Source organism: Melanerpes formicivorus, unplaced genomic scaffold (genome assembly GCF_026170545.1).
Source record: "Melanerpes formicivorus ecotype bairdi unplaced genomic scaffold, bMelFor1.0.p_v2 SCAF_18, whole genome shotgun sequence".
In the NCBI taxonomy this organism is placed as follows: Eukaryota; Metazoa; Chordata; class Aves; order Piciformes; family Picidae; genus Melanerpes; species Melanerpes formicivorus.
Window position 1 is genome coordinate 5,814,398 of NW_027142370.1, and position 27,769 is coordinate 5,842,166.

Sequence of the window (27,769 nt, forward strand, 5' to 3'; positions counted from 1 at the left end):
AACGGTGGACTGGGGGTCGCCTTCTATGGGAGCCTGAGGCAGTGGTCCCCCAGGCAACGGGGGTGGGGGGGGCTTCCCTTGACACCGGCTCAGCAGAGGGGCGAACACCCCCACCCCGGGACTCTGAAGAGACAAAGATAATTAATAATCTTTGAGGGGTGGGGGTTAAACACCCGCCAATCGCGAACCTTCGTACGAATAAAAAAATAGCCTCGTTCTAGAATAAAGCCTTCTTCCTTGCCAGAATCTCCACTACGTATTTAAAAAAAACACCCGAGCCTTTTAATAGATCGTATTTTCATCAGGGCTTCCCCGCCCCCCCTACCCCTCCCCGCTTTCTTTCTTACTCTAGCGGGACCCCCGGTAGGGCAGCCCTTCCCGTCTACGGCCTCACCCACAGTAATCCGCTAGATCACCACAAATGCCCCTGGACAGGTCGTTCTCCCCCTGACAGCTGCCCCCTGATCCTGGTCGCTCCTCCATCCGAACACCTCCCCCCTGCCTACCCCCCTCGCCGCTACACCGTAACGCAGGGGCAAAGCACGGCTTTTCCAGGCTTGGCACTGGCAGGGAGGGAGGCAGGCTGCCGGCACCCCCACACCGCTGACAGACCTGATTTCCGTACCTAGGCTCCCCTTAAGCCCCAGCCGCCTCCCCAGCCCCCTACTACTGGCGCGAAGCCGGCTGCAACGCCCTTAAGAATGCCGGAACATTCGTCATATCTACGTCACAGCACCCAGCCCCTTCCCCGCCCGGCCAACCCCAGTGATGAGCCGCCGGGGCGGCCCCTCATGAATAATGCATCAGGACCCCTCCCACTGTGCCCGGCCCCTGCTGCTTCGGGCGAGGTGGGGTGGGGGCTGACCAACGCCCGCACGCACGGCGCAGGCGACCAAGGGTGAGCGCTACCAATTAAGCAAGAGTTGGGGGTGTAGGCGACGGTCTTTAAACAATGTCCTGAAGATCTGCTGGCCTTTTGGGTGAGGAGGACACTCACTGGGCTTCGACGATGGGAAATAGGTGACATAGTGTTTTTATTTCGTTTCGCGGCAGTGCGACCGGCTTTTACGTCCTCAGATAGGGCCCGCGGGGTGGTTTCTCCTGCTGTATGCGTGCGGCTCAGGGAGGAGGGACGCCCCGCCCCTATCTTCCTCGCCTCTCATTTGCATTGACGCAGGCCGCGCACCATGGGCGGGCGGGGCGCGAGCGAGGAGGCAGGAGCGCGCGGTAGGCGTGCTGTGAATGTCGAGACGCAGCCGGCGGAGCCCCGCCCCTCTTCATGCCCCGCCCCGCGCCCGGTGCGCCTACCCTCGGCAGCTGATGTGGGGTTGGTCGCTATGGTGTGGGGTTTCCATGTCCCCTAGACATCTGCTCTGCCTGCGTGGGGCCGGGGTGACAGGCCCAAGGTGACACAGCTGTGGCCTCCCGTTCCTTATGTGATAGTAATGTAGGGGCACGCCTGGCCCTGTGGAGCGTGTCAGAGACCCAAGATGAAGCTGAGTCAGTCACTCCTTTCTGTCCACCCAAATCCTACCATTAAACTATACCATTCATTTATTGAACCCCTTCGGAGAGCCACAAGAGCTCAGATGAAGGTCATACTGAGGTGTGGTGGCACGTGGTGATGCCTCCTGAGGTATTTCCTGGGCAGACAATATTAGAGGTGAAGTTTCTACCTGAAGCACAGCTCTTGGGAAATGCTTAATGCAACCAAATAAATAGTTAGGCAACAGTAAATGTGACACTATTACAGACATAGATATCCCTGAAAAGGCAAAAAGAAGTCTGCTCCCTTTGTTCTCTGCAAAAGATGTAGTTCTGCAGTGAGAGAATTGGTACACAGCTACTGAATGCGAGAGTACATTGGGGAAGTGCCATTATATGCTTGACCCTATTGTACTTTTCTCTAGGTATCCATTAGTGGCCACTGTCAAAGACTGGATGACTGCTTTCCATTTGGCCCATGGACCTTTGGTCTGACCTGGTGTAACAATTCTTATTTGTTCAATCTGTATGTTTGTTATATACATAAAAAACATAGAGGGAACAAAAAAAATGGTTCAGCATCTGCAGTTCTCTCTCTTGTGATCATGAGCTTGTATGGGTGTCCAAATTTGGGTATCCATGCCTTGCAGGGTTAAGATGATAATACATTTGCCGCATAGGAGAGTAACTGATACATATTTATCTTTGCTGGTTTATGGCTTAGTACTCCAGAGTTATTCATTATATTGGCATCTGTTTCAGGAATTCTGCAGCCGCTGTCATTTACAAGTGGTAAAAAATAAGAGTGCAGACCAAGGCCGTGCAGATGATTGCACGCTGAGTAAATGTTGCTGGCCGAGTAATGGTTCCTGTCTGAATAGCGAGTTGCATCACAGCATGGTCCTCATAAACATTAGCTTTGTGAGCTGCAGAACTGGTAGCATCTGGCTTCCCTTTGCATTCGTGTCATATGCCTGACATTAGGTTATGTGCAAGCCTGAACAAAAGCTGTCCTCTATCTGGGGCGTTCTCAGGCATCTTGCAAAGGTGGAAGCAACGCTGCACAGTGTCTCTCCTGTAACTGGCTGCAGGTTTCTACAAAGTGTGTAGGAACTCATTGAGTTGGTTCTTATGTAAGAGACAATTCTGTGACTCTCACCTTTAAATCGAGCTCCAATTCTAGCAACTCTTCCTTCAAAGTAGTCTAAGTAGATCTTTAAAACTGACTAAAACATGAGGGTGCTCAGATCCTCTGAGACAGCTGATCTCTGCCATGGTAGCTACGTACCCCAGTCATGCATGTTCACTGAAATGACTTTCATGGGGTGAATCTTACCTGTTTTTAACAATGAAAAAAATAATCATCTGCTCTACATTAGCTGCCTAATCTTTTACAAACACAAGACAGGTGCCGTCAAAAGATGATTTGACTTACCCAAATGCAGATACCCTTTAGAGAGAAAATTTAGCTTGCTTTCAGCTGATTCTGAGGAATACTTCTGGCTATATCTTGCTGCAAAATCTAGGAGGTCTTTGTTGCTCCTTGGTCTTGCAGAATATACTTCTTGACTTTGATGCAAGCAAGAACAGCTGCACCAAGTTAAACCAAGAATCGTTTGGGCTGTATACCCTGTCTCTTCTGCCTCTGATGCAAGACTGCTTGATGTGTGTTTGGGCCACATATTCTACCTTCTCCACCAAATCAAGTCTCCTAACTTGGTGCTATCAGGAAGTGCTGAGTCCTGTCCTTGGTGCTGTTTGTTTTCTCTCTTCAGTTCCCAGTTTCTTGATTTTTGACCATTTGGCCTTCTCACCCTCTTGCTTTAATGTTGTGGGGTTTTGTTTTTGTTTTTTTCTCCCTCAAAATCCCTTAATTCCTTCCTGCTTTCTTTTATCTTAGCTGGCTCATTCCAAGGAAAGTTGGAGAGCTTTTTTGGATTGGGCTAGTAGGAAGGTAATAGTGTCTGAGAATGGGTGCCTAAACAAATGTGTAAGAACATGCTAAGCATACATAATGCTTCCTTTAGTTACCTCAACCATTTGTAAATCAGGAGTTCCTAGATTTCCCTTTCCAGACTTTAGGGGATGCTTGGACTCCATATTCCCTGTTTGTTAATGGAGAGTGACCATGTTCTTGGGCCTGAGGAAGAGAGCATGCGACTTAAGGAAGCTGGAGAGTCAGAGAGCTGGGATGAGTTGCTTGGACTAGACAACAGTTATAAGAAGCAGTTGCCAAGCTGTATGCAGTATCACTACATCATAGGTGAATTGAAAAAGAACAGATGTTGCAAAACAAGTTGTCATTGCAGTGAACCCGAATATACCTAAGTTATGGTTCTTGCAGCCATTAATCAACCTGCTTCTGTGTACTCGTTGTAACAAACGTGCCAGGCATCAGCTTCACCTGGGAGGCCTGTGGTGGAGCTGGGGCTGACAACGCTCCTGGGTCTGTCAGTGCCTGAAAGACAATGATCATCTTCTTTGACTGGTGTTCTGCATCATCCACTGCATGCTAAATTTTGTGCGGCAAATTGCCCCAGCAGTGCTGTGGAAGAGAAAATACAAAGACAAATCACAATAATCTGTATAAAATAATGCTGTATAAAGACAAATCAAATAAATTCTAAGGATTGCAGAGAAACTCTTCTGGCTGCCATTTTGGGTGACATGAAAGGGTTCACCAAGGCAGTGGCTTCTGAATTTTGTCCCTGAGTGGTTATCATCTCTTCTATAAATTACCAGGCACAGCTGCAAATAACATGTGCACATGAAAATTATCTTTGCTTTCACTGAAATATACTAAACCAAACTTCTCTGATTTATTTTTGCAGGTTATAGTTTCATGGCTACAGATAGTCCTGGCTTTGGAAAACTGGTTTTTTGTGAAGTGGCTCAGTGTAGAGATTCATCGGCTCCTTGTAGTGCAACAAATGGTTCTTTCCACAGCCCACAATATTTATAGGCCTTTCACCATTTACAGTGATTTACTGCTCCGTTTGACCCCTCTTCTAAGGCTCTACAGCTACAAGAAAATCAGGGGATTTGATATCAGTTGCTTGTTTTATAATTACTATTTTGCCTTTTCTTCTCCCTTTCCACATCTTCTCCTCTTCCTAGGCTCTTTGTCAGCGCTCTGTATTTAGGTAACTCTGTCTGTGCTCATCACAAGGGCTCTGCCAAGAGATCTGCCTCAATCTGCCCTAGGATCAGGCTGTTTAGGGAAGCACACAGTCTGCTGTCCTGTGGTCTGTGACATGTGTCTGCTTCATTCCTCTGTTTAAGCTTTGAAATGGGCTTGCAAATGCCTTCCAGGAACAGCACATTGTTCTAGCTTGTAACAAAAATATACAATTCACATATTTTTGCTAGAGCTGCTTCCTCTTAATCTTAAAATTGATTTTTCTTAATGACTTTTTCCTCCCATGGAAATGTGGAAAGCAGTCTGGCACTGCAGGTTATTCATGTAGAAAGGGAGATGATGAGGTTTGACATTTCACAGGAAAAAGAGGTCTGAAGATTTACATCAATTTACTGTTTTTCTGGTTTTGTTTTGGTTTCTTGTGTTTTTTTTTTGAACTCTGAAAATAATAATCATGTGTTCCTGGGAAGCAGGTAGGCACTGAGCAGTCCATTGAGTCACAGTAGTTTACCTTTTTGTTTTTTTCCCTGGTGCTTTTTTTCTCATTAAAAGAAAAAAACATAACATTAATTGACCAAGGCTAACAAAATTGGGAAAGAAGCCTTTCTTAGGTCACTGTGTGTTGAATTGGGAATATTTAACAGCAGGGATTGAGAGAGTTTACTTTATTCTGTTCTTCCCATGCCCATGTTATGGTTTTGTTTGTTTGTTTTTAGAGCTAAAAATATTAAAATTCACAAGAGATGGGCAGCTTTCTTTTATTCAAAGCCTCAATTCCATCATGAGAGCTAGGATGCCTGCCCAGCTTGAAGGATATGGGCTCTGGTCGCAAGCATGCAAAGCAGTGATTTACTCTGTTTTTACTCCTTTTTGCCCTGGAGTTTAACCAGCACATTAGACTAATATTTTCTTGCTTGCTAGTGGCAGTTTCTGTTTCTTTTTTGTTTTGGGTTTTTTATGGTAGTGGAAGTCATTAGAGTTTCTCCCAAGAGAATCACTGCCAAAGTAAACAAACATCTTCATGAAAGGAAAATAATGTCTGTGGAGTATTCAGAATTCCATGTTTAACAGACAAGTATTTATGGCAACCAACTAGTGAATTAAAGTGAATTAAATCCTATTTCTAGTTTTGCTGCCTCTGCTGTGCTAATTGAGTGTGGCAATTTCTGCTAGTTTTCTCAGCTATGCAGTGCAAGTTCTGGACGTTAGTTGTAATTTAGGGTGAAGGAAAACATGAGATGAAACTCAGTTTAGAAGAAGTGTGTGTATATATGTGTGTGTGTGTGTATATATATATTAAAAATTGTTGGGAATTGAACACTGCATGTAAACCTCCAGGGCATTGCTATTGTCTCCAAAATGTTCTGCATGTGTCTGGCAAGAACAACAAGGATAGGAGAAAGTTCAGCTATAAAAAAATCATAAAGGCTGTCTGGTGAAATGCATTACAGTCAGCTGTATACCTCTGCGCTCTTATCCCTGTGAACTGATAATTTTTAGCTGAGATGAAACATTCTGAGGAACAGGAGGCTGGCAGATATGCAGTGTAGATTGTTTGAAGGTTTAAATACTGTGACTATCTCATCTCAGTGTTAAGTCTGTAGATACAACGTAAGCTGGAGTTGCTGAAAAGTGATAGAAGAGCTCCGTGTGTACAGCCTACAAAACTATGAAGTGCTTGTTTTGTGTGTCCCACAGAATCCTGTATGCTTTCCACCTCCTGTCCAGAATAGCAATAATTCACTTCTAATTTGTTGAGGAGAAGACCATCTCTAATGCGTTGTTTAGGCTTTCACAAAGGGCAGCAGTGCTAACTTGGAACTGCTGCCAACACCATCATATGTTTCATGACAAATGCAAAGTGTTCAAAAAGTTGGCACTACAAAATAGAGATACTGTCAATCTCTATTTAATTCTAAAAATGGCATGTAGGATTTTAAAGCTTGTGCTGTTGCTGGTGCATTCAGGTATCAGATAGCATTTTAACAGTCCTTAGAACGTGGCTGCTTAATTTAATTCTATTTCTAGGACATAACCCAAAATTGTTCTGAGGACAGAGAATGCTGAGGTTTTACTGCTGATGTTTTCCTACGTGCTGTATGCAGAAGAGTTTTTGTCCATCAGTGTGAGCCACTATTGTCAGAATACAGTCTTTTCTCTTCTATGAACAGCACAGATGCAGCTCCCACTATTTACCAAACATGAAGATGTCTATCATGGCCCTGGGGGTAAGTTTGGGTTCTGCTTTAAAGATTGGAGATGTCTCCACCACTTGCATGAATATTCATTGTATATTTGCATACCTGAATATTGTGGTGTGGGTGGCTCCTGGAAATTTTAAGGAATGATCTCAGTGATCATTGTATAGGCCTCTAGAAATTTGGGGTTCTTAAGCAAAGAATAACTGTGTTACGCTCCTAATGTTGGGATAGTCTTTTCTGAATAGCTGTGTACTGTAGTCTGATTGTATTTGCAGACCCAAGGAGACCCTGGACACATGGAGCAAGGAGGCTTTGAAGTTAAGTTCGTTGAATCCTGGAGTTAGCCCTTAGTGCAGATGCAGGGGGGAAAAACAAGCATTTGTCTGCAGCTAGGTCTGCTCCTCTGCAAGAGCGTATGGACCACATAGCAGGTTGAACAGGAGTACGCGTTTGCACCTTGTCAAGCTGTTCAAGGAAGTGCTTTAAATTGCTACAGGATTTATTAAAGTTTTCTTATTAAGCCTCAGAAAGGTGATAGAGGAGCAGATTCCCCTTCTGAGACATAGCATCTGTGTTGTAGTGAAAGCAAAGGCAACCTCTCTGATTTATATGTGAAAACATATTCTCTTGTGCTTGACTGTATTTCCTCTTTGAATGGAAGATGGATGATCCCTAATTTTACACCACCACCCACTGTTCCCATAAAATTATTTTCAGCAGACTCCGTGAGAAATTTGATGCTTTAATTAATATGGAATTATCTCAGAAATTAGCAGTATAAACCCTTCAAATTCCTCATAGAACTAAAATTCATAATCAACATTTTACATACAGACTAGAGTAGATTAAAGTGAAGAAAACCATTAACCACAGAATTGTGCCTAACTGTGAGTATATCTCTTGTAACCCAGGTGGGGCCAACAACTTGAAAGAACCCAGCCATTGCCATAGCAGAGCTCAGCCAGTCGAGCAGCAAGGCTGCTCAAGCAGGGGATGCTCTCCTGTCCATTTGCTGAGTCTGTGCATCCATGGCAGGAATGCTGGGACTGGCTCAGTGATGAGGCTGTGCCCTTGGGAGGCAGAAGAGGCAGGCCTGGACACCATGCAAATTTGACTTGACTCTGTCATGAGCAGAGGAACATCTCAACACCTGACTGGTTTTCAGTTATGTCCCAGGTATCTTTCCCACCCCTGGCATTTTTATCATATATATATGATAAATAAGTAAATATATCTATATATGATATATATATGTGTATATGTATATAAAATAAATAAATATATATCTCATATCTATATTTAACTTATTGTATTTGTGAACAGTGCAGGGTGACTCATACTGAAGCTTTCACTTGTTTTTTTGTGCTGGTCTCTTTTTTTCTCCTTATTCTGAATATGCCTAGCTCTGGTTGGAACTCAGAAACAAGAAGTCTTGAGTCCTCTCGTAACAATTTACATCTCAGATGATCAATTGTAAATCAATGTTAAGCTTTGTCACTTCTGACCGTTCCTGCTATTACGATTAAATGCAGACATTGAGAAGCAATATGCCCTTTTTTCACCTTGTATATTTTGATTGCTAACACTGTAATATCTGTGTGGTTCTTTCTTAGTGCTCCCATAGAACATTTTTAATAATTGTAAAGAAGAAAAAGAGAAATCCAAGAGCAATCCCTGCCAAGGAGCTACATAAAAGTTGAATGTATCAGACTATCCATGTTAAAATACTTGAGAAGTGCATTAGCTGTACAAAAAAAAATATAATAATTGAAAGCTAGGAAATGTATTGAAAATATTGCACTTCAATAAAGTGAAATATATTGAAAGAGAAAGCGCACTGTTGAAGTCATCCAGACAACCTTAATTTTCTTCTGTAATGAGAACCTGAGGGAAATGTGGAGTTAAATTTAGTTTATTTCTGCAGACTCTTATTTTTTTTAACCCTTTATGCACAGCTTTACTGAAAAGAATTATGGTTGCTTTAATCCTTAACTCCTCTACACTCAAATGTTTAGGGTTTTTTCGGGTAAGTTCAACTCTGGCCACTGGAAGTTTTGCTTTCTAAACCACATAGCTACAAGGTGAAGGAACTAGGGTAAGATCAGACCTATTATGTTCATCTTCTGTACAGAGAATGCAGAAGCCACTGTAATTCTGTCATTTCCTCTCTCATTATGCTATTGAGAGCTCAGATCCATTTTTATGCAGTGGCAGAAAACAGTTTGCTGCTTAAGTATAGCTTACAGAAGCTGCTTTGCAGAACTGATGATCACATATGCCACAAATCAATTGTACCCTTGATATTAAAAGGGAAAATTACCTAGATCTTTAAAAATTCCCAAACCTTGGTAAATATCCTTGAGTAATTGTGATATCATTTTGGGTCAATGTGCTTTGACCAGAGGTCGGTCAAAATTAATCATCCGAGGAACTTTTGTTTTCATATTTGTAATCTTTTTCTTGGTGTGTGCTTATATAGTATGTTGTAACTGAAGAACAGGGAACCTCATGACATTTCTGCATTAGGAAATCAAAGAGCTCTTCCTTTTAATTTTCCTTCTTTTTTCCATACCCACCCCCCCCACCCCCCCTCCAAAATAACCTCTCCTTTCAACGTTGAAAGGTCTTCTTTATATGAGGAAATTTACCAGAGACTATAGTAGTGTAATTATGCCTTGTGGATGCTTTTTAATCTTGCATGAATGCCTGTAGAATTCAAGCATCCACATGGGGAGTTATACCATCAGAGCTATAGGGGTGTAATTATGCTGGTGAATTCTGTATGAAGACAAATGCTTTATGAAAGGGAATTTCATTTTAGCTCTTCACTTCGCAGCTTATTCATGTTCGGAACTAAAAGGAGTTGATCAAATCAATGAAAGTAATGAAAATTCAATGGTTGTCAAGTAGGCTGTCAAGTGGTGGGGAAATCGGAAAGTAATAAATATATATGCTTCCTGATAACAGCTATGGGAGGTTTTGTTCTTATTTTCTTGCTAGTGTTTGAGTTGGTGAGGGGTTTATTGAAAGGTTGACAAACAAGGTCTGTTCTTTGCTGAGTCTCATAAACTAATATACCCAACAGCTAAACACTGGTAGGATATGAGAGGTTCTTAAGCTCTCATAAAAAGCATTTGTGGTTTCAAGGAGATGTGACACTGGAGAATTACTTGAATACTTTTTGGTCTCTGTAGGACCTCTGCAGCTAAGCACTGAGCAGATCAGCCGCTGAATTTCTGCGCGTGAATTTTCCTGTGTCCTAGTTAAATTGTAATTCCTTAAACACGTGCGTCCTAGGAGAGTGGTCAAAATGTTCTCCACAGAAGCAACCCATTTACATGAAAATAACTTCCAATATGTCAGCAAGGCTGTAGCAACACTTTAATAATTATTTACAAAATGTGCTGAGGGTGAATTACGAGCATGTCTCTATGTAATTGCTGCACAGACTTTAAGACAAGAAGAGCCCAATCATTTGGGTGATGTAATCCAGCCCAACCTTAGCACTGACTACAGAGCTCTGTAGGTCTTGCTTGAAGACCATTATTTCAAGGTGAACTTTATTAGAAAGATGTCTGGTTCATATTAAGGAGTTCAGAGAACAAAGAGTCCACAGCATCTATGCCAACACTCAGTGCTCAGGTGAAGTGTTTTATTTGTGGTCTGACTTTAGCTTTGACTTAACTTGTTGAATCTTTGCTGGTTCAAAAAAGCCTTTAGCGCTGGACATTATTCAATGAACATACTTAAAGGCTGGGATCAAGGCATCTCAGCCCTCTTTTGTTGTTAAGCAAATCTCCATGAGGTGCTTCGGTTTCTAACCGTAAGGCAAAACTTCTGTATCACCAGTTTTTCCTGTAGCTTCTTTCAAGTCTTCAAACATCCCTCATAAGTAAGGACATCAGTGCTGTCAGCAATGATATTACTAATGAGAGAATTACAGCAGGAGCAGGATAGAAGCACGCTCTCTTTCTGTTTTAGAAGCGTGGAAGAAGGCATAAGGGCAAATGTATTGCTTCTGCCAAAATTCTAGGTTTTCATATTTCTTGTCACAGTCCTTTTATAAGAGGTCCATTGGATATTATATATTTTCAAGACAGCCTTATTAGGAGGATGCAGCTAGATGATACCTTGCTGTGACAACCAGAATATTCAGTTTTGCCTTGGGTGATGCTGCGTACAATGGTAGTGCTTCTCTCCTGCTTCATATTCTTTTCATCTGCTAGGATTTCATTTAGAGGTGAAAATACAGTCTCCAATTTGGTGGAGAAATACTTGCTTTTTATTCTAACATATAAACCAAACTTTTTTCACCATTAATAAAATATAAATTTGTCACATGGACATGAATTAAAGTGAAACAGGTTACACAGTAGCATGGCTGTGCTGTTTTATTTCTTCCTTTGCCAGTTTTTCACCTGTTAAGTTTCCTTGTACTGATTTCTTGCTTCAGAGATGGCCCTGTGGTCACCCAACGTAGTCACCGAAGATACTGAGGAGAATTGGTCTAAAAAGTCTAGTGTTGCAAATGGAAGATGGCTACCAATAGAGCTCTGTAAGTTATCTATTTTGTAATGGATGTAGAATACAGAGGGGTTTGCATAGTGCTGACACTATCATGCAGTAGATAAGTAAATGTTCTTCGAGGAGGGAAACAGCATATAGTATGCTTGGTTTGTAAATAGAGAGGAGTGCAATGAATGTGCCTATCAACACTTCAAGGCATAACGTACAAGACATCAAAAGCAGGTCCTCAGTGAAGGTGAATAGAGAGAGAATCCATTGATGAAGCTGATCTAAAGCTACACCACAAATTTGCTTCTCAGTCGAGAGTCCAAAGTGAAAATGATGCATTTCTAGTGGCACCGAGTCACTGAGTAGTTTTGTTTGGTTTGTGTTTTCTAGTCAGAACAAAACTTTGATAATTGAAGAGTCATATAGAAAAGCCTGGGTGGCAATGGAACTCTGGAGATAATCATTCCCCAGCTCCTCTTGAAAGCAGGACATTAAATGAAATCATCAGAGATGTGTCAAGTCCGGTGATTTCCAGGGAGTTTTCTCACCTCTCTGGGCAATCTGTTTAAAGTTTGGTTGCTCTTATGGGTGAAGAATTTCTTCTGATTTGGGACTTCCCCTGGAGCAGCTTGTGCCTGTTGCCTCATGTCACTGGAAATCTTTTGGAAAGAATCTCCATCATCTCTGTAACAACCATTTAAGTGTAGGAAGATTGTGTTCAACCCCTAGCTTCTTCTTCTTCTTCATGCAGAACAAACCAAGTTCTTTCAATCTTTCTTAATCTGTTAAGTTCTCTAGTCCTCTAATTGTCTTGATGGCCCTCTGCTAGACCTCTCCCATGTTTAAATGTCTCTTTTGAGCTAGACATAGTATGCCAGATGTGGCCTAAAAAATAACTGAGGAGAGTAAAATTACCATGTCCTTTGGTCTGCTGGCTGCAGTTACTGCGGCAGCCCACAATACCATCTGCCTTCCATGCTGCAAGAGCACCAGGCTGGCTCATGTTCAGCTTGTGATCCACCAGCAATCCCAGGTCCTATTACTCTAAATAATACTATTTCATTTGGGGCTAGATATAATGAAAGCAAAGCACAGACATTCCCAAAGCTTGTGGAGCAAAAAGGAGGTGCTCTCCATATTTTACCTTAAAACCCAATGACTTTAGCCTTCACCTGCAGGAAACCTGGGTTCAGTTCTTCCCTTCTTTGGAACAGTTGGCCCCATGTTGCTCACAACCCTGAGTGGAGCCCTTGGGAGGAGGCAGTAACAAGCCACAACATATTCTGGGGTTCCTTCAAACTCCCATGTTGCCACAGTGATATTTTTGTTTAGTATAGTTTTGATGTTTCTCAGACTGGGGACTGTAGGTGTCATACCTTCTTGGGGGTTGTTTGTCATTTGTGCACTCTCTTTGCTTCTTGTTTCGGTTCAGAAATAGAAAAGTCCAGAGGTATTCCCTCAAAATTCTGAGAAGAAACTGTGTTTGCCCAGTTCCACTGTGATCCTTACAACATACTAGGTCTTTGTGTTTGGTTTCTTTCCTTTGATGTGAACGAACTTGCCTGGAGTTAAGTGATTAGTCATGACTTGAATGGCTTCACCTTGGTAGTTCTGGTGAGTAAGTGGGGCTACCTGAATTTAATTTTTAAAGAAGGTACTTACCATAATTTTGTTTTTCTTTGAATATGGAGGCACTTGGGCCTTTTTGTTCTTTTTGTACAGCACATAGCTTCATCTGTACAACAGAGTAACTTGTGGTGGGATAAGAAATATATTTGTTTTGGATTAGGGGAGCCAGGAGGTATCTACAAATATTTTCAAGTGCTGCAGTTTTTTAACAAGGATGACTGGGGCATAATTTTTGATGTACCTGGTAATAAAAAGTTGATCAATATTCATTGCTACTCTCTTTTTATTTTGTAATCCAGGTGCCAGAATGAGAAAAAAACCCAAACCTACCAAACAAAGCCACCACCATTAACACTTCCAGTTTGCCTGCACAATAGCAACTGGCATCTCAGGATTATATTGCACATGCAGATATCAAGCTATGAAAAAACAGTGATCATTTTAATTTATTTAGAATGTTAAAGGGAAATAATATTTCCATAGTATCACAGAATTGTTAGGGTTAGAAGGGACCTCAAGGATCATCCTAGTTCCAGTCCCCCTGCCCTGGGCAGGGACACCTCACACGAGAGTGTGTGTGTCCAGTTCTGGGCCCCTCAGTTAAAGAAGGACATCGAAACACTTGAACGTGTCCAGAGAAGGGCAACAAGGCTGGGGAGAGGCCTTGAACACAAGCCCTATGAGGAGAGGCTGAGGGAGCTGGGATTGTTTAGCCTGGGGAAGAGGAGGCTCAGGGGTGACCTCATTGCCCTCTACAACTACCTGAAAGGTGGTTGTAGCCAGGAAGGGGTTGGTCTCTTCTCCCAGGCAACCAGCACCAGAACAAGGGGACATAGTCTCAAGCTGCGCCAGGGGAAGTTTAGACTCAAGGTGAGGAGAAAGTTCATCACCGAGCGAGTTGTTCATCATTGGAATGTGCTGCCCAGGGAGGTGGTGGAGTCACCATCCCTGGAGGTGTTCAAGAGGAGATTGGACGTGGCACTTGGTGCCATGGTTTAGTCCTGAGGTCTGTGTTGATAGGTTGGACTCGATGATCCTCGAGGTCTCTTCCAACCTTAGTTATACTGTGATACTGTGATACTGAGATCAGGTTGCTCAGAGCCACATCCAGCCTGGCCTTGAAAACTTAAAAAAGAATTTCAAAAAGGCTAATTCAGATATTGTAAGATGGAAATGTCTGCATTAAGCATGAGACAAATCATAGTTGGACTTCTGATGCACCAAGCAGTGTCAGCCACGGATTGCCAAAAACTCAAGGGTATTGCAGTCCCCCTCTGCTTTGTGGGAAACAAACTTTGGCACCAGGTGATATTATGTGAAACATAAAATCAACTGGCTCATCAGAACAACTTGTTTCCTTAACTGAGTGCTAAAAGGGGAAGTTTTAATGGAAAATGGGTCTTCTCAGGGAAATCCTGCTGGGTATTCTAAAGGCTACACTTTAATGAGCACAGAAGTAAGTTACCTTGGAGAGGAAAGCTAGCTTAGTCAAGAAGGCACAAAGGTGATAATTAAACAAGAAATCAATGTTAAGTATGGAAAAGGGGGGGGCATAACTGGGAAGGAAAATTGAATCTACAAAATGTAAATTACTTTTAGGGAAGATACAGGTAATAAGGAATTACTACTGGCCAGTAGCACTTAAGACAATAAGACATTACCAGTGGTACGAGGAACAAAAGAACAACTAAATCAAGTGTAGATTTCAGTCTTGCAGAAAAAAGCAGAACAGATCCAATGGCTGAAAACTTCAATCGCTGTAAAGGTGCAGTGAGGGTGATTACACACAGGAATAATTTCCCAGTGTAGGTAGGTGGTAAGATTGCCATTGCTAGGAATTTAATCCAATTGGATACACTTTAATCTGACTATAGGAACAGGCTTATGAGCATCTCTTTAGATGGCTGTGAAGGTAATTTCTTGTGTACAATCTGTACATCTGTGAATTTATATTTGTTCTTTATCTCTCCTTTCTTTTTTAAACTGTTGAGGAGAACAGAGAGCTCTCATTGCCCTTAACATGTTCCACGCGCTCAGCTCAGCGTTAAGACAATGGCTAAAAAAAAGTGGTCTTGCTCTTCAGGGCTACAGCTGGCTGCCTGCAGAAAGAGAGAGACTGGTTCCCTAGGTTAATTCCAGTGTTTTTAATTTCATTTTTCTTTGAAGCCTTAGGAAAAGGCATGGCTGGCTACAAAACCTTGGAGAGATGGATCCAGTTCTCTGCACTGGTGTCCTCTACGTCAGACAGCTGCTATCTTCCAGCTCTCTAGGGGATCAGATGGTTTCCTCCCTAACTCAGGGTACAAGGACTTTGAGGTCTTTTTGCTTTCCTCTTCTTTATGACATCCAGGCATATATGAGATCGTAATTATGGTCATTTGGGCATATCTCATATAATCACCTATCATTACTGCAGCCTGGGGCAGAGGCAGCACAGTCGTTTTTGGCATTCATATTAACTTAATTTCTTCAAGATTGATTTTTTTTTTTCTCCTTTTTTTTTTTTGCATAACCCAACTCACTGGGGAAAGCTGTGGTAAATGAGTTAAGCATTATGTCATACACAAGAGAGCAGGTTCCCTGTTCTGGTTTAAATTCTACTGATTTGTAGCAGTCCTGCCTTCTCAATTTTGCTACAGTAAGAGTTATAGGTGATAAAAACTGTTTCTTTTTCCAAAATGAGCTGGTGCCAGTTGTGATGCTTGATGGAGTTGCAGAGCTGCCATGCAGGCTGCTCAAGTGCCACTTTGCTTGCTGGCTGCCTGCAGCAGCTAACAAAGGGTTTGTTGTGCTTGCAGCAGTGCTGACTCTGAGTCCAGCTTGCCTTCTGCAGCCCTCCCAACCTTTTGTTTAAAAACCCTGCCCCTCCAAAGCAAAAATAAGAAACCTTGATAATATTGCAGTACTAGAGAGGGAGGATGCAGTAGCTTTTCTTATTGAATTTGAAATAGCTGTAACGGAAAGAGGGATGTCAGGAGTTACTGGAAGCCAGGCTAAGATGATTTGCTGTCATCATCTAAGAGGCAAACAGTTCTGCCAAGGTTTTGTGTGGTGGACATGCTGGTAGATGGCTCTGGTCTTACTCTACTATCTGTTGCACACATGTGAAAGTACTCACATGCTTTGCTACCATCCTCCTTCCCATATGGGAGGCTGAGGCTGTCAACAGACACCTATTATCATCTTGTGAAGCTCTGAAAAGAAAGTGGCTGTATCATCAATATCAGCATGTTTTCTCCTCAAGCATGTGAAGGAAAGGCAGCCTCTGCTTTATGTGAGCCCTTATGTATTCTCTTTGTGGGTCCAATGGAGAGTCACATTTCCATTTGATGCTTGTTGTTTGCAAGCGGAACTGACAGTTGCTTCTGTAAATAAATGTATTGGCTTATTACATCAGTCATCTCACGTATCATCTATCATATGGTTTATCACATGTCATTGATTTGCATCACATATAGCATTGACTTACGATATGTATGTGTTTATGGGCTTATGCTGCAGCCATCATCTAACATGCCTGAGCAGCTGTCTGGGGCTCTTTGTGCTTATACAGGGATTTGAACACAGGGTCTGCAAGTGTCAGTCCACCTGGAACATTGGAGATAGATGGACTGAGAGAGCTGAAGTGAAAAACCCAACAGATCCAGGTAATTCCCTGAGTGGCAGAGCTAATGAGGACTGCTTTGCTCAGGCTTTGTATTTCTTGAAGTATGGTACACTCATGTTCATGACATCAAAATGCCTCCTACCAGGGTACCTTCCAATCTTTCTGTGTCCTTGTAGTGAGATGCTTCACTTCCCCTTAGCTCCTCTGCCATGGTGTTGAAGTTATTTTGATCCATGCATGCATGGTGGCCAACCTGTACGTGTCCAGCATGGTCAGTAGCTGCCAGCAGCCAAATCTAATCGACTGCCCTTCTCCTCTGCTGGCAACAAAATTAATGACTTTGTGAGCTGCCTCCCATGATGTGCTGAATGTTGTACAGGTCTGTTGTAAGATCTTACTATTTTAAAAATGACTATACTGTTCAATTTAGTTGAAGCTGAGCAGACATGACAGAGAGACAGTGTGATGCACGCAAGCTTCGTTTCCTCGGGAAACCAAGCTAAAAAAAATATCTACCTAAGAAAATTTTCAGCCAGCATTTGAGAAGCTTGCCATTAATTATCAACATGAAGAAGCAGAGTGTGCTAACACAGAACAACCATCAGAATAAATCTCTCAATAAATAGACCTCCTTAAAAAAAACACATAAAGCACATCAGTCTTGTGTGCTGTGTGACATTCCTTTTTAGCTTCTGCATCTGCCCTTGTCATAACAGCCTCTAGCCTGAAAAATCAGCCTCCTTTACCCAAACTCTACAGGATTTAGAGAATTTAGAAGGAACATTTTATTCCAAAGGTGTTAAAGAACCTCTGTCTTTAAGGTTGTTTATTCAGAATAAGTAAATTGAACTAGGTCAGCCTGAATTATGGTGACATTCTTTGGAGCGCCCACGTTCCTGGTGCTCATGGGGCTCAGCATCTTTGGAGGGCTGCTGCTCTGCAAGGTCTCCTGCCAACCTTTCCTCTCAGCCTTTGTTGCTTACAGAGCTTCTGCCCTGTGACAGACATATCTATGCACGCTTTGCAGAGCAGTTTTGGATTCATTGATGCAAAAAGATGAAGAAATAAAATATGCATTTCTTGTACCACTGTGTCTGTTGCTGTGAAATCAGTGTTTTGAAGGCTCTAGAGTGTCTAGAAATGGATTTGTGATTTATTCTTAGAACCAGCCTTCTGGTGTTTACTCACTTGCTGTCTACCTTCTGGAGGCTAGTTGGGAATTACAGCTTTTACAAATTATCCCTTGTATTTTGGGTGAATCCAGACATTTCTGCACTTTACTCAGTTGTTTTAAGTGCAGTTTATAGTTTATATAGACTGTGGTTCATCTGCCCTGTGACTAGGAAATGCGAAAAGAAAGCATTCAGTCATAGTTTATGCATCTGGTGATGCAGACTGGTGATTTTGAGAGAGCCCAGAAGAACTAGATATTCATATTTCATTAAAATGCTGTGGAAGTGAAGCATACAAATTCTATTAAAAAGCTCAGTCATTATCTATTACTCTTGTTTATTCTCTGGTTTAATTTGTGCACAAACCTGCTTAGGGGAGAGCTGGTTTTGCACACCTTGCCTTCACAGTAGTGCTGAGGTGCAAACTGCCTTAGAGCTTGGGCATGATGGAGCACCCTCACCTCTTCCTTTTTCAGCTGCAGCTTCATGTACCCACCCACCAACTGATTTTAGAATTAAAACCATATTTTCATAACCACAGACATGAATGGAAGGATCTAATCAATGAAAGTGTTGATAGAAATTGTTTGGCAAATATGATGTTGAAAAGATATGATCCATACATGTGTGACATCCTGGGAATGGTTTGTAATTTTTCATGCTCTGAAATGCTCAGGGAGGCAAAGCTCAATGAAAGGGAGTTCAGAAAAACAGAACTGTGCTGCAGGATGTGAAAGAATTTGATATATTGCTTTCAAATACAATCCAATGTGACTAAAGGTTACATGTACTGTACTGTCAGATGTCTAACAGAACACAAAAGCTTCCTCTATATGCAGAATCAGTGAAGTACAATATGATAAATACAATGAAGAGCAAGACAAGAGATCAACTGTTGCAGAGTCAGATGAAGGAGGATGAGGGAGCAGAGTTTGTTCTGAAGTCAGAAAGGATTGCTGCAGCAGTGCAGTTTATGCTTGCTGAAGGAAGGAGTTAATAATTGTGCCAGCAATGCTCAGCCCCTATTTATTGCAAGAGAGAATTAATGGCTTTCCTGACTGATGCTGAAAATAGAAGCCAAATTTAAGTTGTTTCTTGAAGGCAGATATAATTAGATCATGAAACTTCTGGCTTTTGGGTCTAAATAATAGGATAAGAATGGCCACAGTAAATCAGAACAGGCTACAATATCTTAACTGTTTCTTAGGATTGAGAATAGGACAAGCCCAGAGTGATATTTTCCCCAGTTTCTAGCTCTGTGCAATGCATATACTACTTTAACTGTAGATTTAAGAGCATTATATATTTATTAACCCCTGCTGAATCCTTTTGCTATAGATTGTTCTAATTATTTATTTACTCCCCTTATACTGTCGTTAGCCACAACATTCTTGTAACAATAAACTGTACAGTGTAGCTATGAATTGTATGGAAATAATATATCTGTTTGATTTAAACTCTGATATTGGGTGCCTGCTAAGTCTGGTGATGTGAGAAATAGTGAACAATTGTTTCTTACCACCTCTGCTATTCTCGCTTTTATATACAGTTATTTCCTCTGAGTCATTTCTTTTCCAGGTTGAAAAGTACTTTCATCCATCCTCATACAGTTGTAGTAGTATACTGCTATTCATCTGTGCTGTCCAGCCTGCACCATTCCTTCTTCTAATATACCTTTGGGCATGGATCAACCAGACCTTGATGAAGCCTTTTGGATGCAGATATGGTCTGGCTTTATACTGTGTTATAATATTTGGACCTTTCATCCTTACATAACGATTTATAACATTTAGTTTGCATTTTCTGCCTGCCAGCAAGCACTGGATAGATGTTTGCAGAAAGATCTCAAGAAGGAGTCCAAGAGTCTTCCTGAAGTGATAATAAATAATGTATTGTTTAGCACTCTGTGTGTGCAGTTAGGCCTTTTTCTCCCCCTCGTGTGTATTGCTTTGCATTTATTGATATTAAATAATGTCTGCATTGTTGCTGAATCACTGTGTTCAGTATAATGACACCTTTTGAAGTATTGACTGTTCTGAGTAATTTGCATCATCAGCGAACTTTGCCATCTCATTATTAATTCCCTTTTCCTGATCATTTATGAATATACTGAAGAGAACAAGTTCAAGTGCAGATATCTGAGAGCTTCTCTCCCATGGTGAAAACAATTTTTTACTGTGCTCCAACACATCATTAATCTGCTAAAGAATTTTCATCCTTCTGATAACTTCATTTCTTTAAGAGCCTTCAGAGAGAGATCTTGTCAAAACATTTCGACTTCTGGAAATCCTAGAACATTATAGCAATCTGCATTCCCAAGCTGGCTGACTTCTTTAAAGAACTATGAATACCATCAGTTGCATCAACCAACAGTAAATTCAAAAGCCCAGATTTAGTGAGGTTTCTCCTTCTGCACATCTCGTGAGGTTTCTCCTTCTGCACATCTCACATTGTTTGTGCATTAAAAATATCTACAAGTAATTTCATGATTAGTGCCAAGGCTTCTTGCAGTTTGTGATGATTTCTACAGCAAAGTTATTACTACACTGCCAGCAAACTCCGGAGCGAGGTGCAGATTTTCATTGACCCTGAATGGAGCATGGTTTCTGTGCAGGAGAAGCCTTCTATTTATTTCCCACAAATGACACATCCCTGAAGCAACGGTGAGGGAATGAAAGTTACATTTCACCACAGTAAAGCGAACTGCTAACGTCCCTGTTCATAATGAAACTTGGGCCAGCCGTGACTTCCCAAAAAGCTTACCTGCAGGTGCTTCGGGTTTTTTTTTATACATTTTAATTTAAAAATTTATAGCTGGGCTTTATGAACTTCTGATTAAACTTTTAAAATAAATTAAGGCTGAGAGGATTAGACAGGGAATTGGAAATGAACCGTGGTATCTTTTGCCTCTAGCTCAGCATTTCGAAGGCAACCCAAATGAGATGTGACAAAGTGCAGCGCGTTCTTTTCTTTTTGCTGACCGGCGTGTAAGCGGGGTTTGGTCTCTGCCAAGTTCTTTGTGTGTGAATGGCAACATCAGTGTTCCTGCTACTGTAATTAGAGCTAATTAGCCCTTCATTGGAATTTAAAATAAATAGGCCATCCATGGTTTAGATATCACAGAGACTAAATTATCCGCTTAGATGATCCACCCAGACTAGATGAACGTCCTGCACCCCCCCCCCCCCCCAACCCTCCCCTTTCCCACCACTTGACTGAAGTTATGAAGATAAGTTTTAAGTGGCTGATATGTCCAGTTTCCATGTTGCACCCTACTGGAAATTTAAACTATAAAATCCTTTTGAAGAACAGTTTCTGAGTGTGAGTAAAATGAAGCAGTAGCTTAGAATCCACGATTTTCATTTCCAGTGTTTTGAGGTAAGCTTAAGCAGCTTTCTGCCATTTATCCCTAAAATTTCCTCTGTGTGCTTAATTTGAGCAAATTGGTCTTGATATTTGGATTTCAGGCAGTTTTACCTTCATAATGAATCTTCATATTTTTGTTCTTCTCCAAATGTCACAGATGTACTGACATGTAAAGAAGCCCCTTTGGAGAGCTAAACCGTGACACTATTGAGCAGGCAACTATGTTTGGGTTTGATTCTCAACAAACCTTTGCTTTTTTGTTTCCTAAGTTTTGTTAAAAGCATTATTAGACAAATGTTAAATGGGTATCTCATCTCTTGATGACAATTATGCTTGTGGCAAGAACGTTTCCATCAGTTGTAATGCCTGAAAATGTTACGGAAACTTCAAAGAAACCAAGATCTGACTGTTCATCGACTGCCTCTGGGGCAACGTGTGGAAGAAGAAGAGGGTTCTGCTTTTTCAGAATTAAGAGTGATTGTGGTCATATTAAAGTTATGTTAGCTTCCTCTTAGCTGATACTGAAAGACCAGTGTAATTTGCAAGAGAATTTTGATTGTAGGTATTGTCAGCATTTTTGTCACATATTTTTTTTCATTGTGAAACAGAAACCTCTGAATGTCATGAGAAGGAAGTGAAGAAACTCCCTCTCAAGGCACCCTGGGTTTCTTCAATACTGCCACACCCTGTCAGATAAATAAACAGGTCTCTTAACTGTAGCTAATCTGGATTTCTTGAAATAACTCAGTTTAGGAAAGATGTTGAATTGCTGGAACATGTCCAGAGAAGGGCAACAAAGCTGGGTAGGGGTTTGGAGCACAAACCCTATGAGGAGAGGCTGAGGGAGCTGGGGGTGCTTAGCCTGGAGAAGAGGAGGCTCAGGGGAGACCTTATTGCTATCTACAACTCCCTGAAGGGAGGTTGTAGCCAGGTGGGGGTTGGTCTCTTCTCCCAGGCAACCACCAACAGAACAAGAGGACACAGTCTCAAGATGTTCCAGGGGAGGTTTAGGCTGGATGTTAGGAAGAAGCACTTCATAGAAAGAGAGATTGGCCATTGGAATGTGCTGCCCAGGGAGGTGGTGGAGTCACCATCACTGGAGGTGTTTAGGAAGAGACTGGATGGGGTGCTTGGTGCCATGGTTTAGTTGATTAGATGGTGTTGGGTGATAGGTTAGACTTGATGATCTCAAAGGTCTTTTCCAGCCTGTTCTGGTCTAGTCCAGTTCTGTTCTGTTCTGTTCTATTCTATTCTATTCTATTCTATTCTATTCTATTCTATTCTATTCTATTCTATTCTATTCTATTCTATTCTATTCTGTTCTATTCTGTTCTGTTCTGTTCTGTAGCACTCAGCCAAATTCTGAAAAATATTCACAGTTGCTGCTTGGATCAAAAAGCTCCTGAGGTCTGAATTTCATCATCACTTCTTTAGCTCACTGGCAGATTCTCATTTTGATCTTCTGTAAGAACAGGAAATAGGAGAAAAAGAGAAATTTGACCACTTCTCCCCAGGAAGGTGGTTGCGTCTTCATCCTTGGCAGTGTTTAAAATACACAGAGATGTGGTGCTGAGGCACATGGTCTAGCACCAGTCTTGGCAGCGTTTGGTAAGAGCTGGACTAGATGATCATAAAGGACTTTTCCAACTGAAATGATTCTAGGATTCTAAATAAATAATAGGTCTACATGTTGAGGTATTAGCTATAAAGCTGACTTAGGCTAGCAGTGGAAATTTCCCTTGTGCTTCAGTTTTTGAGGAAAGTAGCATTGAGGGGGTAGGAATACTTCCATAATTACATTCATTGCTAGTTGGTCTCTTAAAGTCATGAGGGAAACCACAAATACTCTACAAACAAGACAGACCTTGAGACCAACTTCTGAGCGACCTCTAAATAACCTGCCAGTAGCAACTTACTTCTGGTTTACCTGAATTGGATTAGGACTGACCAGATGGAGGTAGGATGCTTTGCAGAAATCTGAGTCCCACAAAGCCACTTTGCCAGTACATTGTCAAAAAGTTTTTCTGAGTGGTTTTTTGTTTTTTTTTTTTTTTTTTAACCTTAATCTTTTTGTGGCAATATTTACATAATTCATCCCTTACTGTAAATTGCCTTCCACAATGACTGCATTGCTTTTTGTAACTGTGCTGTGAATGAAGCAAGCCTAAAGAAGTATTCTTTGCTGTTTGTTTCTTTTTTTTTTTTCCCTATGTGTATTCCTATTTATAGATAGGGATGGGCTCAACTCCCCACCTTTTGATTAGTAAAGAATAAAATAGTTAAATTCTATCAGGCCTGCCACAGTCAATCTAAGAGAACATGTTATTTTTAGTCCTTACTTTTTGGATAAAAAGCTGCTTCAAGGGAAAAAGATCAACATATAACTGAAATGAAGCCCTTCACAATCCCTACTCTGCCGTGTAATTCGTAAATTAATGGATCATGAAAAGACCTTAAAAGAGTGTTATCCATCAGAAATAACACCTTTGTATGTGCAGTGCCTATATCCCAGAAAACCTTGTGCTGAATTTGCCTACCTAGGAGCCTGGAATCCTTCTGAGAATGGATGAAAAGAACCATAAAATAAGTTTATGTTGCTCAGTGCCAGAATGTTATAAATGACTAGCACAATATGAGCAAAACAGTAAATCTAATCCTTTGCAGCATTTATATTTAACAGTCATAAAATCTACTTCTGAGTTTGTTGGTATTAGACTTTTGGTTTAGATGCTGCATGCCATATATCTGAATTACTTAGGTCTCTGAGTAAAGCTAATTTTTCTTTCTAGAACCAAGTGTATAATTTCCAAGGTGACAAGAAATCTCCCACAGAAACTGTAGAATAATAGAATTGAGCAAATGCTTGCTATTCAAAATAGGCTTACTACCCCAGTATCTGAAAACCTTATCATAAGGTTAAAAGCAAAGCATGACTACTCATCTGTTTTTTTTTTCCCCCATCCCTTTGACAGCGGAAGAAATGTGCATGTTAGAATAATGTGGGCTAGTCCTGATGAGTTGTTTTCCAATAACATACACTGTGCTATGCAAATGTATGTGTAACTGAAGTCATATGCTTTGCATTTGGGAGAAAAGGGGGTCAGGCACTTCCCTAATTTTTGTTAGATCTTCAGGACTGCTCCTCAGGAGAAGCCTAAACTTCTCCACTGTAAGCTTTAATTTTACTGTGTAACCTCTGTAGTGTGATTGTTGACCATGGTCTTTTCTCTGTTAATTTATTGATCTTGGTCCCAGGCCACAAAATGCTTTACAGAGCCGGACTTGGTTCATTCATCATTCTGTAGGAAGCTGGGAAAGAAATCTGAAACCCAGTGTGTTGTGCTTGCAATAGCTTCTCTTGTGGAGGAGCAATCTGCTGTGCCACTGGCTCACTGGACTTGCTGCGGGTCTGTAAAGTCTCTTGCCCAGTGTATGTCCCATAGCAGGGGATAGTAGGAGTGCTGACCACAGTCAGTCATTGTCTGTTGGCCTGGTCAGGACTCCTAAGCAGTGTTGAAGTCAGAAAGTGCAAACACTAAAAAATCCATAGAGCCATTTAGCTCTCAAAAACATGATCTCAAAACCTCTCAACCTGAGAGGAAATGACTGAGAACTTTGTATACAGAGTTTAAATATAATCTAATGATGATATTGTAAATTGGAGGATAGCCAAAGTCCTAGAGCAGAACAGGAGGCAGTGGTTGATGAGAGAAGGGTTGTGTAGATAATGTATGCTATTTGTGCCTGGGTGGTGATAGTGCTTTATGAACCCACAACAGGAACAGTGGTTATCTTGGGTGGACCAGAAGCCACCTAAGAGGAAGTAAGGTAGCTGGGACATATTAAAGTCATGAAGTTTCTCACAATAGGGTAGCTGGGGCAAATTAAAGTCATGCAGTATCTCACATTTACCCACTAAACCAATCTAAATAAACTCTCAGCAACAAAGTGGTTAATGAAAATATTACAACAGTGAGTTTCAGGTTGACTTGCTGAAGACATCTCTGGCAAACAGAAATCATTTAACGTATCTCCACACACTGGTGTTTGAGCAGGAGAGGACAGGACTTTTGGGGTGGGGCAGTTATGGTAGGTTGTTCCCCTGCAAAGAATCTCACCAAAATAAGATTTTACCTTCATAATGTAGACAGGAGTGTCTTCCTTATTCCTTATCCCAGTGCAGCAAGCCATGTGTCTTCTCTTTCAGGTGGCAGACAAGTGTCCAGCAGACAGATCCCACTGTGTGAAAAAGATGAGAGGTGTTCGCCCTCACTAATTTGTCTGGTTATCAAACTCAGTTATTACCCACCACTGGGTCCAAGAGCCAGGAGGTAATGTTAGGAAGATGTTAGGAAGAAATTCTTCATAGAGAGAGTGATTGTCCATTGGAATGGGCTGCCTGGGGAGGTGGTGGAGTTGGCATCATTAGAGGTATTTAGGAGGAGACTTGATGGGGTGCTTGGTTGCGTGGTTTAGTTGATTAGGTGGTGTTGGATGATGGGTTGGACGCGATGATCTTGAAGGTCTCTTGCAACCAAGTCTATTCTATTCTATTCTATTCTATTCTATTCTATTCTATTCTATTCTATTCTATTCTATTCTATTCTATTCTATTCTATTCCATTCCATTCCATTCCATTCCATTCCATTCCATTCCATTCTAAATACATTGTATGTTCTGAATGCTTTGCCAAGGTTTACTGGTCTTCATGCCTGCTTCTCTGCAGGGATGCACTATTAAAAGTGCAACTGATAAAGCTATTAGAGCAGGGACTATAACATGTACTAGTAATGTGACAATTCATACTTCATAACTTAATTGACAGATTAAAGAAGGGTTGCTTTTATAAAATGAAAAGAGGAGTACAGCATGGTAAGAGGTAATTTGCCTTCTACTATAAATAAAAGACCTGAAACATGAATTCTTGAGTTTGTACTGGGTAAGATCCTATCCAGTGCTCCTGGCAGAATACGTGAATCTTGGAGGGGAATAAGGTGATTTACATTTATTGTATGCCACATAATGTAATGATCATCTGAAAAAAAAAATAAAAGTCTTTCCTTTGTCATAATTTAAAAGCAGATTATATCATGCCAGGGAAGCTATGAAAATAACAGATTTTGTGAGCACTGAGTGTGTGCATATATATTCTGTTATAATGCTCACAGCTTCTGAGCACATAGAAGAGAAGCTATTCATTCTCAAGATGGCTTTAAAGTATTTTTCTTTAATACTCTTTAACAAAAGTGGTACTTTCAAAGAATTTAACTTGGAAAATTAAGAGGAGAAGAGTAGAACTTGCACTCAAAATTGTTCAAACTCTGTATGTTTTGGATGGTTAACAATGTCTAACAGCTTCTATAAACAATAGTATTTGCATTCCTGATCCGTATTTATTTGTTTACATATCTGACTACAGTAAAAAGAAAAACCACAAAAGAAAATAAGGGAGTCACAAAGGTTTATGTCATAGGTAGGTTTATGTAGATTTATGTCATAAAGTTTTTATATGAAATCAGTGGGATTTTTTTTTTCCCTTAATGCTTGTGTTTTTCAGGCTTTGTTTTTCCTAACTTGGAGTGCATCAGATCAGGATCTTGGTGTCTGATGGTGGAACAGCTCTTTGCAAAGAGACTGGAAGTCAAGAGCCTCTGGGGCAGAGCTCTCATTTGGGTAATGAGATAATACCACCATCGAGTCTTAAATAGGAGTCTCCAACATCAGACTGCTATTAAAGATTTGTGGTCTGTTTGGTCTTTTCCTGAACATATTAAATCTTTTCTCACCAAGGTGTTCTCAAGAACTAGTATGATCTTGATGATATGATTCATTTGACAGCATTTCTAGATGATTTCTCAAGATTAAGAAAAAAAGAAGAAGAAGAAAGAAAACCTCAATTACCTCTAGGCTGTTTCAGTAATACATCACACGTTGCCATTCTGAATGATAGACTCTAAATATATATGCATCCCGTGTTTGCCATTATAACTCTGTTATCCAGTTAAAAACTATGCATGAAATAAGCTTAAAATTGATGGAAAAATGAAAAAATAAAAAAGTGAAGTCTTTTTCAGCTGTTTATTCTTACTCTTGGCCATCCCATTGTAAGACATTTTTAAGCTTTAATTTTTTACTTAAAGCTTGAAATGTATTTGATTGTTGTTAATGAAAAGTGGGATTTTCTTCTGCTCCCTTGTCTGTAGGAATTTGGGCTTTGAGATAACACGATGTCTCCTTAGAATATTAAGAGAGAATGATGTTGCTCAAAGAAAAGTGGCAAAGAAATGATGTGCAGAGGTCTCTTGATGCTACATTGTCTTGGTGCCATTGGTGGGAAATGTGTCACCGGTTGGGGCTGTCCCCTTAAGAAAGGGAATATGGTGGACAGAAGTTGGTATACGAAAAGAACAATCTAAACTAATTTCATTGGTAAAGTGGGAGGAAGCACCTTCTGAACTGGGAGTGCAGGAGGGTATCCTGGGCATTCCAGCACTTTATCTTCAGTCTTGCTTCCGCTTCTCCTTCGGGCAGCAGCTTGCAGCTCCTGGGCTTTTGGCCAAGGCTTTGGCCTTGAAAACTGATAAAGGCCTGTATTAACTGCTTTCCAATTAACACAAAACTGCTTCTAACCTTTTCTCTTTCTCTCTCTCTTTC

The 27,769-nt window shown here is 41.1% G+C and overlaps 1 long non-coding RNA gene across 2 annotated transcripts; it reads left to right on the forward strand.

Moving 5' to 3' along the window:
- The first annotated feature begins 3 nt into the window (after window positions 1-3).
- Window positions 4-27,769, forward strand: LOC137446643 (uncharacterized). Of its 2 annotated transcripts, XR_010988685.1 has the most exons (7): window positions 4-1,020; window positions 1,911-2,011; window positions 6,796-6,852; window positions 7,737-8,001; window positions 11,279-11,380; window positions 16,523-16,616; window positions 19,327-20,260. It is a non-coding gene; the product is annotated as an uncharacterized lncRNA (long non-coding RNA). The 2 variants fall into 2 exon arrangements; XR_010988684.1 differs by lacking the exons at window positions 16,523-16,616; window positions 19,327-20,260 and adding an exon at window positions 26,673-27,769.